This window comes from Corylus avellana, chromosome 4 (assembly GCF_965113065.1).
Source record: "Corylus avellana chromosome 4, dhCorAvel1.hap1.2, whole genome shotgun sequence".
In the NCBI taxonomy this organism is placed as follows: Eukaryota; Viridiplantae; Streptophyta; class Magnoliopsida; order Fagales; family Betulaceae; genus Corylus; species Corylus avellana.
In genome coordinates, this window is record NC_142493.1 from 17122761 (window position 1) to 17134981 (window position 12221).

Sequence of the window (12221 nt, forward strand, 5' to 3'; positions counted from 1 at the left end):
TAGCTTGAAGCATCTTACCATATACTAATTAATTGTTTAACCTTTTTATTTTTTATTATTTGTTAATATTACTAGTATTAAATTGTTGGAGTGAACACCAATTTCAAACACACAACAGAATTATTCTAGCCTTTTTTTGTGCAAATTAAATAGTCAAACTACGATAAAAAAAAAAAAAAAAAAAAAAAACTCATCCACAATGTGGTGAAAAAATAATTAAGCAAGACACCAAGATTTTTACGTGGAAAACCCTTTAATGCGAAGGGAAAAATCACGTAACCTAGTCCAGTTAAATTTTCCACTACCAACAATAATGAGTTTACAATGTCTTTGTCTAAAACAATATCTAGAGATTATCATTACATTAAGAATACGTGCATTATGCATGAGCAACCATTAAGATCGAACCATAAACGGATATTCAATCTCTGACGAAAGTGGTTACGTGAATTTTGTTTTTTGTTTTTTTACTTTTCTTCTCTCCTGACGAGAAAGGAGAAAAGGAGAACCATAAACGAGCCATAAAGAATTATGAAGAACAGAATTCTTGCAGCTAAAATGTTGAAAAGCATGCTTGCGCACATCAAAGACAGGATCATCTTTAATTCAATTCTCAAGCTCATTTTCTGTTCATGTTACCAGGGAGAGATTCTGGATATTGCCGAGCAACTCTTTAAACCCATGAGAAACACGTTCTGTTGGGAAAAAAGGAAGAAAGGGAAAATTGGTAAGAGTGAAGGAAACAACTGAAAGTAGTCAGCTCATCAGGTTTCAAAATATTCAATATGTTTAAGCCCATTGGGGAAGAATCATGGAATCATTTGTTTCAAAATAATTAAACAAATTAATTGTACTTGGTCATAGAAGAATGACATTTTTTTAATCTGTCATTCTTTAGAAAAATAGTTTTAGAGAGGGTGAAAGATTTCACACCTGAACTCTTCATGAGACTCAGTAGTGAGATGATGCTCTTTCCTCGAGATCTTTATTGTAATCCTAGCCACAGGCCTTGAAGAGATGGTAGTTACCTTCTATGAATAAGCCAAAATGCTTGTTTCCAGAATTTCAGGATCATTGAAAAAATGACTTAATTATTCAATGAGAGTCCTTCAAAATACATTGTGAACAATCAAATCATAAGATAGAATAACATCTTTATCTCTGAAGTAAAGATGAAGCACTTTAATCAGATCAATATCTGAAAAGTACCTTTAGGTAAGATGCACCATATGCATCAGCCATTTTATATACGTCGTTGTAATCACCAACAATTAAAGTATATTGGACACCATCATCAGCAGCTGGGTTAGCACAACCATCTGGTTCTTGTTGCAATTGTTCCAAACCATCCACAGTATCTAATAATAATCAAATCAAAACAGAATTATTAAATGATTTTTGATTGGTTAAATTGGAAATTCGTGTACAAATTAAAAACAGAATTATTAATCGAAAATTATAGAAGAATAATAAACAAAAAGAGGAAAGTACCCTTTCCCTTAACACAGTAGTTTGGCGCTTTTGGATCAATTCAATGCAGAATTCAGTTGAGTTTTCGAGCATGAGGGACAGCAATAGCAAAATCAAGGAGGGCTTGAATGTCGGATTTTATGTCGGCAATAATAATCACGGGAAAGCAGTGTGTTTCATCAAAGATAGCTGTCAAGCAAAATTAGAAAAAAAAAAGATAGGTGTCAAGCAAAATTAAAATAGAAATGATAAATTATATTGATAATTATTAGCTTGTTGAAAAGAAAAAGTACGTGGCCATAAAAGTTGATATTATAGAAGAACTTGGAGACTTAACTCATTCAATCAAGTATCCATCAATATATTTGTGTGGGGCGTGAGCAACCTTCTGCCACTCTTCTCCTTTGTTTCTTTTCCACTATTTTTCCAACAAAGGACAATTGGAGATATTTAGAGCAGTAAGGGATGCAGGTAGCCCGTCTTTCGGCATGCACTCGAGCTTAGGGCAATTCCACATCTTCAATTCTTCAAGAGTAGTAAGGTGTTGAAGCCCCTTCTTGTCCAAATATTTCAAATTTTCAAAGCCTTCGATGTGAAGACGGGTCAGAGTGGTAGGCAACAACCCTTCATCTGGAAAGGACTCCACATCTTCAGATTTGCCAATGACTTCAAATATTTTAACAGATGGGAGGTTTCGCAAATCCCATCTCATCCGCCTAGCAAAGAGTTTCTCACAATTGGAGATGTAAATTATATTCAGATTCGAAGGCAAGCGCCCTTCAGGAAATGACTCAACTTCTGGACAATATTCTATATACAATTCCTCAAGAGAGGGAAAAAATATGTGCATCTTGTCAGGTAGTGAACTAAGACTCTTACATTTCGTGATTCGGAAAACTTCAAGGCTAGGGGCACGCAATCCTCCTTTTAGAAAACATGTCAATTTAGGGCATTCATGAATTTCAAGATTTCTAAGATTAGGAAAAGCTCCATCTTCCTTTCCAACATCGAAAGAAAACCATTTCTCCCAATTCAACATATTCTTGAAGATTATAACTTTCAAGGCTTGAAATGGCTTTATTGAAGAAGATTCACTGCCGTAAAACTCACAACCTAATGTAACAACTCTGTCCAACCCAGCGATAGAGAGGTCCTGTAGAGAGGGTAGTTGCCCAAGTGGTGGCAAGCTACAACAAAATTTACAGTCTTCTAGATGAAGAGATGCTATATTAGAGAATGAAGGATGCCCTACCCAGTTTGGAAAACTTTTACCACCATAGCCATTGATAACGAGGCTTTTCAAATTTGAAAGGGGTTGGAGACTCTCAAATACAATTAAATTATTTTCTAAAGTATTATTACCAACTTTCCACTCCAACACCAACTCCTTAAGGTACTTCCTATCCCTTAAGTACTTTACGTCCTTACCATCCATAGGAGATCCAATATTTTGCAAGTCCAAAATAGAAAGTGATCTCTCCCTAAGATTTGTAAGCTTCCCTAGCTCTTCAATGCCAAATCTGCTATGTTTGCCAACGATAAATTTATTTAATGTCTGAAGACATTTTAATTAGTCTACCCATATGTCTTGGCATCTCCTTCATGCTCAGAGTTTCAGTAATATCAAGATGACGTAAGTTAATGAGTTTATGCATATTTCTTGGCAAGGCAACAAGATTCCAACAATTTGATAAATTCAATATTTGCAAATTGCAGAGATTACATATAGAATTAGGCAACCTTTTAATACAAATATTGTAAGAAAGGTCTAAATAACGTAGATGTATAAGTTTACCAATTGAATATGGCAACTTAGTTATGTCTGTGAGGTGAGATAGAGTGAGCACCCGTAGGCTTTTTATCATTGGTAATAAAAATTGTTTTCTAGACCTGTACAAAGAGCTGTCAAAATTGAATTTTAGGACAGTGCGCAATCTCTTACTCTCGTGAAAGGTGGCAGCAAACTTCTTAATATCAATATTTTTGCAAGAATGCGAGAAATGACGAGTCTTGCTTAGAATTTCACTAGAATAGTCGTCTTCATGGCTTAAGGTGAATTGTTTCGATATAAACTTTGCCAAATCGCTGACAAGATCATGCATTATATATTTCTCGTGTTTTGATCGTTGGAATAGTGATCTTGATACAAGAGCAGAGAAGTAATCATCACCAACTTCTTCCATTGTTTTGTTTTTGGGTTGCAGCAAGAAACCTTCTGCCATCCATAATAAGACTAATGTGTCTTTTTCGAAAGCATAATCCTTTTGAAATATGGAGCAGTATGCAAAGTATCGCTTTAGATTTGACGAAAGATGTTTATAACTTAATCTTAGAGCATGAATGATGCCAGTCTTCTCAATTAGCAAATCCCATAATTCACTTCTCAATACCTTATCCCATTCAACAACGTCTAATTTAGACCACAAGAGAGCTCCAATGGCCTTGATTGCTAAAGGTAGGCCTTTGCACTTTTCTACAATTTGTCTGCCTATTTCTTCTAGTTCTGGATATGCATCAATGTTGCCATCAACTAATGCATATTTTACAAATAGTGACTAACAATCTTTTTTTGATAACTCCATTATATGATGAGTTGCACTAGCGTGCATGACTCTTACAACCTCAGAATTGCGTGTTGTTACAATGACTTTGCTTCCTTGTGCCTTAAATTTAAAAGCATTACTAGTACTTAAGAACTCCCATTTGGCATAAATATTATCCCAAACATCATCTAAAACAAGTAAGAATTTCTTTCCTGTCAACGTCTCCTTGAGCTTCATTTGAAGTTGATTTAGATCCAATTTATGAGTACTTTTTGGAGTTTCTTCCTCTAGAATTGTTTTCATTACCAAGAACACGTCAAATGGATGTGAAACACAAACCCATGTTCTATGGTCAAAATGTTCCTTTAACCTTTTGTCATTGTAAACAAGCTGAGCAAGGGTGGTTTTGCCAATTCCCCCCATGGCGACTATGGCGATCACGCCTATCTCATTCCCGCTCACGTCATCAGAGAGCAACAAGTTAATTATTGCCTCCTTATCATAATCCCTACCACAAATACTAGATTCTTCAATCAAAGAAGTCGTGGGCAATCTTTCTAATGGTTGCCCTCCAACACATGCTCTCAGACCTAAAACGTCTATTTGTTTTGCTTGATCCTCTAATCTATCAATTGCATCTTTTATCTCTCTTTCTATCGTATTGACAAAATGAGAGGTAGAGATGGAGTGTCGTACCTTACTTGCAATGGTTCCAAATTCGGAATCCGACTTGCATTTATATTGCAGGGCTTTTGTATTTGTCTCGTCCAAGATGTCCTCTGCATCAAATATAACACCTTTCAGCTCATCAAGCCACCTTTTCACATTAGGCTCTGTAAATTGCCTATCCTCCGCATCTTCAACCACTGCATTCACGGTCAACAATGCTGTGTTCAACTTCTTTAGGAGTCATTCGGTGAGCTTTCGTCCCCGAAAGAAGTCATCAAACTCATGAGATGCCATTCTTTCAAACAACACTTGGAGGAAGGGAGAAAAAACTATGCTCGCAGCTGCAAGTACAAGTTCAGCAGCCATGTTATCTTGTTTGCAAATCAAAGGAAACCAAGGAAGGTAATTGAAAAGATCGAGTAGAGCAAATGAGATTGGAAGTTGTACGTGTTTTAATTTGCTTTGACACCAAAGAATTGAACGTCTATGTTATATAGGAAACGGCCTAGTGGAGTGATGGAACTAGATGAGAGATGGACGCATAAAACCAACAGTACAAATGAGAGACAATAAGCATCTTCTTGCTTTTGAATATGATTCGTCCAAATCTTTCTTTCTTTCCACACCATGTGAAAGAGTCAAGGTAATCAATGAAAAAGGAAAGCCGAAAACAGATTTCTTTCATCTTTCATTATTTGAGAAAGAAAACTTTAACGGCGTTGCTTGTAGTTACCTTAATTATTACAAAATAGTTGTCCGGCCTTCTTAAGTAATGGTAGGCAAATGTTGTGGGAAAGGAAGTTTTTGAGCTGAATTTGATTATATAGTTTTTGTCCTATTAACTATTAGGCCTTTTTTCCATATTAAATAACATTATGCTTACTTTGTTCGGTTTGGGTTTGCGATTTTAAAAAAATGCGATTTGAAAAAACAAAGCAATTTAAAAATTGCGATTTTAAAATATGTAATTTGAAAATGTGATTTTTAAAAATGAAATTAAGCGTTTGGTAAAATAACGCTTTATGTTTAAAATTGTAGTTTATCTTTTAAAATTGTGCATTTTTTTAAAAACGCACTCCCTTGCCTGCAATCTCAAATAGCAGACTTTTTTACGTTTTCAAATCATAAATTTTTAAAAACAATCCATTTTCTAGTTTCTATGATTGAGTCTTGAAAAACGCTTAACGACTCCAAAACTCCAATTAATGCGGAATTAAAAATATTTGAATATAAGCAAGCAATCACCAAAGTATAAACAATCACACACAAGGATTTTGATGACGAAGAAGAAACCTTTTTGAAAACAATCTAAAAGTAAAATCTCTCCAAGAAGGCTAAACCCAGGAAATCACTATCAAAAGGTTATCCAGAGATTACAGACACTAGGAACACTTACAACCCTATGCACGCCCTTGACTCTATAAGATCGACAAGCCTCCAACTCGTCTCCTTATTCACAATCTTCTTTAACGTGATTCTCCTTTACTGAATCCTTCCGATAGACTTCTCAATGAAGCGCACAATGAAACTAACAAAATCCTCTAAGAGGAATAATCAGGCTCACACAAATTTTCTCTCTAAAGCCTCTCATGAAACCTAGGGTAGAATTCCGTGCATCTCTCTCTCTCTCTCTCTCTCTCTCTCTCTCTCTATAAAGATGTATATATATCCCCCGACAAAATCCTAAACCTAACACACTTAAAAATCACGTTTTGGGGCGTAAAACTTATAGGGTGTCCAGACAGGTTAATAGGCTGTCCGAACAAAGCCTTGCAGAACAGAAACTAAGTTTCTTGAACTGCTGTCTGGACATGGGGAAGGCCTGTCTGGACAGGCCATGCAGTGGGTGAAACCTGCATTTTGGAAATGCTGTCCAGCCTTGATCAACAGCTCTGATCGATCGGTGTTTGTGGTCCGATTGAGATGAAACTTTGTAAAGATGTTCATGACATGTGAATCCTCATTGTGAACAGTGGAGATTGGATTCTAAGCATTCTATACCAGTGTTTGAGCCTGTGGACAACAACCTCTGTATTTTGGAACCGAATTAAGCCAACAAGATACTAACAAACTTTCCCTTTGGCAATTCGGTGACAAAACCAATTTGCCGAGACATCACATCATCTCCCCCCATATTTACTCCCCCTTTTTGTCACAGAATGACAAAAGGTCTTCATATTTCCTGAAACACTCACAAAATACATCAAGGCATATGTGGAACAGGAATACAGAAATAACACTCATGATCACAGATAATAGTACATGCATGAAGTAATGCAAGATCATGAAAAAACATCAGCAAAAACTCTTCCCCCCCCCCCCCCCCCCAATGTGTGACTCAATATCAACAAGGGAAAAAATGTTTCAAGCAGGAGTATTCATAAGAAGAGTATATCCAATAAATGATCAAAAATTGCAGATTAGGATAAACTCTTGTTGAATGTGCCAAAAAAAATACCCAAAGCATGCAAGAATATCAAAAGATGAATATACAAAATCATTGTTGCAACTAATGTCATGCCATTATGTACCATCACTATTTATGCTATATGTGTTGTGTGTGATAAGCCACAGTCAAGAGTCAAGCAATGGACAAACATATATTGACAAAGAAGGCACATTAAAACTTTCAAACCATATCAAAAAAATTCATGTCTTGTTAGGTTAGAAGTAAAACCTTACTAGGGCCTAGTCACCCTCATTCAATATTCTCCCCCCTAGTCTTATCACAAGGCTCAAAACTACATCCGGAATTTTAATTATGGATGAACCAAGCGCAAAAAATTGACACAGTGAAAATTCTCTTTTTGGAATATTTTGGCATTTTGCACATTTCACTTTAGATTTTCTCTTTGAGAATGTGTCTTTCATAAAAATTAAAATACAAGACATAAGGGTTTGAACAGGAATTTATAGGTTCTAGGTTCAACCAGCATTTGGTCAATTTTAACCTACAAAAAAATCCATCCTATGCATATGGTTTGTCCAACACAACAAATTTGTCATGGATTGACATTCCTTTTTGAAGCTTAAGTGTATAGAGATAGCATAAATGAAATGTATCACAATAACACATACTTGAATGAATCAATGATAGTTCATTATAAAGATAATGAACTCAAGCATGATAAGTGTATTCCATAGGTACAAAAATTAAGAGGATTTCCAATTAAGCAATTAAAGAGCATTTAAAGCATATATCCATCTTAAAATTTCAAACATCTTTGCAACACTTCCTTTCTCAAAAATTTATTAACACAAATAATCCACAAAGAAGGGCAGTAAAGAAAAACAACATAGTTGAATTGAGATTACGACAGGCACTACATGAATGTTCTTTAGCATTAAACTTTCATCACATCTTTTAGGTCCTACTACAAAATAATGATTTGGTTTAATAACTACTTCTAGGTCTTCTCAAGACATTACACATTCATGAACACTTGATTAGCAAGTGAACAAAAATCTTGGTGGTCTGCACACAACATCTCATCAATAAGCCTTTCAAAGATCATAACGTATGAATTTTTTGAAAAGTCCTTTATGAATATGCCTCATAACCAGAATCTCAAAACAAACATGTATACACTCTTCACACAAAAGTGTAACAAAAAAAACAAAAAAATTGCAATGCATAAACTAGATAGCAAAAAAATAAAAAGTAAAAATGCAAAGCAAAGAAAAACAACATGCTTTAGGATTTAAAAAAATAAGCAAACCAACAAATCCTAGGCATGTTATTGACTCACCTAAATTATTGTGAGATCACTGCCACTCCCCCTCAATGGAACCCACTCTTGTACAATCTTAGGACAAGATTTATGACACACATGGGGTCTCAATTTAAAACAATTTGGTCGAATATGACCAACTTTGCCACAATGATGACAGGTTGGAACAAACCTTTGAAAATGTTGTCTTTTATGGGAAGGGATATATTTAGACTTTGATCTAGGTAAACACGACTCTATTTCACATTTTTCTTTCTTAGGGGCAATTGGGTTTTTCCAAAGTCTTTGGGATTTAAACTGAAAACAGTATGGTCTGATGTGACCAATAATCCCACAATGGTGGCATGTAGAAACAAACTTAACTAGAGTTTGTTTCTTAGGAGAAGTCTTGGATTTGGGCTTCACACAATTATTCAAACACGAAGTTTTGCTCTTATCCAAACAAACTATATTAACCTTGACTTCTTTAACATTCACAGGCTTAACAAACAAGGTCTCACTACAAAATAATAGAGGTTTAGTGATGGTTTTTTGGTGATGGTTTAGGGCAAAAAACCGTCATTACAAAAGTAGTGACGGTTTCAAATGGTCGCTAAACAAGGGTAAGGAAATGGGAAAATGTGTCGGTTTAGGCAAAACCGACACTAATTGATGAGAAGCAACAAGCACCATTAAAGGATCCATTGCATGTTCCAGTTGGGCCTATTACTAGAGCAAGATCCAAGAAGGTCAAAGAAGTACTTAATGGGCTGATTCAAGAGATTTGGGCTGATTCTAAAATAGGGCATTCCAAGCTTGGCCCAAAGGGAGATGAAGGCGTAATAAATTTGATCAAAGCTATTGATGGAGCTGATTGCGCATAATTTCCTTAGCAATGGCATGAATTAATGGTTGATTATGGCTGATTGACTTTCCAATTACATACCAATTAATTGGATGATTCACTTGCCAAATTACATGCCAATTAATTAGTTGATTGACTTAAATCAACCTTAATTTTAGGCTTTTATTAGTTAGCCATTTTTTTACTTTATTTAGTTTCCAATGTTGGAAACCAATTTAATTTCCTTTCCATACTAGGCAGGTACTCTTATTTTCAGCCATGCTCTATAAATAGCATGCACCCATTGTAATGAGAACATCATGAATGAAAATTAGAAAAAATGTGACGCTTTCGTCTTCTATTGGTTCTTCAAAGAACTTGTGAACTTATCAAGGATTATTCCTTGTGGCGTTCAAATATATATACCTTCGGTTTGCGTTTCATTTATAAACGTTGGGTCGATGGTTGTTTCCTTATACCTTTGGTTCGCGTTTCATTTATAAACGTTGGGTCGAGGGTTGTTTCATTATACCTTTGGTTCGCGTTTCATTTGTAAACGTTGGGTTGGGGTTTTCTATCCAAAAATCTGAATTTTAGCTTTCTTGGATCCGTATTTCAATATTGTTGTTGGATCTCAAAGCGTGTCGATTGAGGTTCGCGTCACTAATTAGTGATGTTTTTAAAAAAACTACCACTAATTTATTAAATTCCGAAATAAATAAATATATATATATATATATATATATATATATATATATTATTTTTTCCACTTATTTATTGATTTCTTTTTTTCATTTTTTACATTTAATTTTAATTTAATTTAATTTATTTATTTCATTTTAATGTCAATCAGATCCAGATCTCCTTCTTCTTCTTCTTCTTCTCCCTCTCTTTTCTCGATCTCTCTGTTGACGCCGACATCGATCTCTCTGTACGTTGGGCTTCTTCTTCATGTGATTTTGGCTCTTGCGGCTTGCAATCCAAAAATGGCACGCACAGAATCAATCATGGATTCCAAGGTGGTAGCACAAAACTTCATTTCTAGAATGGGCTTAGATTCACAAACATCCAGTGTCCTCTTGATTGCTTTGGCTTCGGAAAAATGTTGAGGAACCACCAAATGAACGGCCGCCTATAGAAACATGCAAGAAAAAAAAGGTGATCACTAGATTCAGTTAGAAAAAAAAAAAAAAAAAAAAAAAAAAAAAAAGAAGAAGAAGAAGAAGGAAGAAACGTGAAATGGGATGATAGTGTGTTAAACTTTTAAACCCAAAAAAAGAGATTCAAATTAGAAAGGAGGATTGAATATGTGTTCAAAATTCAAAATTTGAAATTGGTGATAGTTGAACAGTAAATCAACACTATTATTAGTATTAGTTTTTGCTCAACCAACACTAAATTAAAAAATGGTGTCGGTTGAACAGTAGACCGACACTATTATTAGTGTCGGTTACTGTTCAACCGACACCATTTTTAATTTGGTGTCAGTTGAACAAAAGCCAACACCTTATAATGTCAGTTTCTTAAACCGACACTATCTAAACCGTCACTAAAAGCAGTTTTTTTTTTTGTAGTGTCTTTATTTCAGATTTAGAAGCATGTGAAGTAGAGCTACCAACATTATCAACAATTAAACTATGCTTGTTATCAACACAGAAAAAGCTTTTCTGATTATCACTAGAGGATTTTTGTTAGAGTTCTTTAGAAGCTTTCAAAACATTCTCAAGTAATATATTCTTTTCAACAAGCATAGACATGTCTGAATTTAAAGAATCAATCAAGGCATGTGATTCAGACAATTTGATCATCGAGGATTCTTTTTCCCGTTCTATAGTTTTAAAATTTTTACAAATATTTTTTTATTTGCAGGACAGTTGACTATACTCATCAGATATAATCTTGTACACATTGAGAAGAATAATTAAATTTAAATATAATTCAATTAATATATAAAGATAAGATAATTATCGTTTTAAACCTCAAAATCTATTAAGTGGACCTCTATATTCTATACGATAAAGTATGGGCGTTGCCTTTGGAAAAGAGAAACGACAATGGAAAAGAGCACAATGGATATATTCTCAAATGAATTTATAGTCGACAGGATCCTCTTTCCTTTCATAAAGGGTAAAAGTCGGCAAGGAGTTTTCAAATCGTGGCAAACAAAACCAGCTCATGAACCTCGTGCACAATGGATCAATTATAGTGGAGAGCATCCTATTTCCTTTTATAAATAGGGATTTACTATGTAGCACTACAAAAATTTAAGCCTTCAATGATATTTGAATAATGACATTTTTAGAAAATGTCACTGAATTGCAACTTTTTAACTGTTCAAATCTCACTATTCATAAAATAGTGATGTTTGAAGAGTAACACTATTCATACGCGCATCACTCTTCTCGCACGAATAGTAACACGTGGGCCACTTGTGAGGCTGAGGGTGGCCTTTCGGGCCACCACAGAGTAGATTGGGGGTGGCCCCCAGCCTCAGGGTTGGCCCATGAGCCATCCTAGAGGTGAACGAGGGTGGCGCAGCCACCTTTGGGTGGCGCGCGGGTCACCCATGAGGCCAGGGCTGGCCCGAAAGTCCACCCAAAACAAATCAAGGGTGGCCCGCAAGCCACCCCAACCCCCAACGAACCCGACTGCAGGCACCCTTCTATTTTTTTTTTCTATTTAAATTTTATTTGAAAAAATTTATATATATATATATTATAAATCATTTTTGGTAAAAATTATAATTTTTTAAAGGGTAGTGACGTTTGAATAGTGTAAAACGGCACCTTTTAGAAGGTGTAATGCAATATTTATTGTATTATTTGAGGAGTGCGTTTTTTAAAAGATAAACTATGATTTTAAAGATAAAGCGTTATTTTACCAAACGCTTAATTGCGTTTTTAAAATTCACATTTTAAAATTACATATTTTAGAATGTTCAAATGGCACATTCTAACTGAAAATGGCACCAAATGATGATGCTTT

General features: G+C 35.0%; 1 pseudogene; it reads right to left on the bottom strand.

The window, feature by feature from the left end:
* Nucleotides 1–1807: 1807 nt before the first annotated feature.
* On the bottom strand, nt 1808–5048 carry LOC132178139 (putative disease resistance RPP13-like protein 1; annotated as a pseudogene).
* Between the last annotated feature and the right edge of the window lie 7173 nt (nt 5049–12221).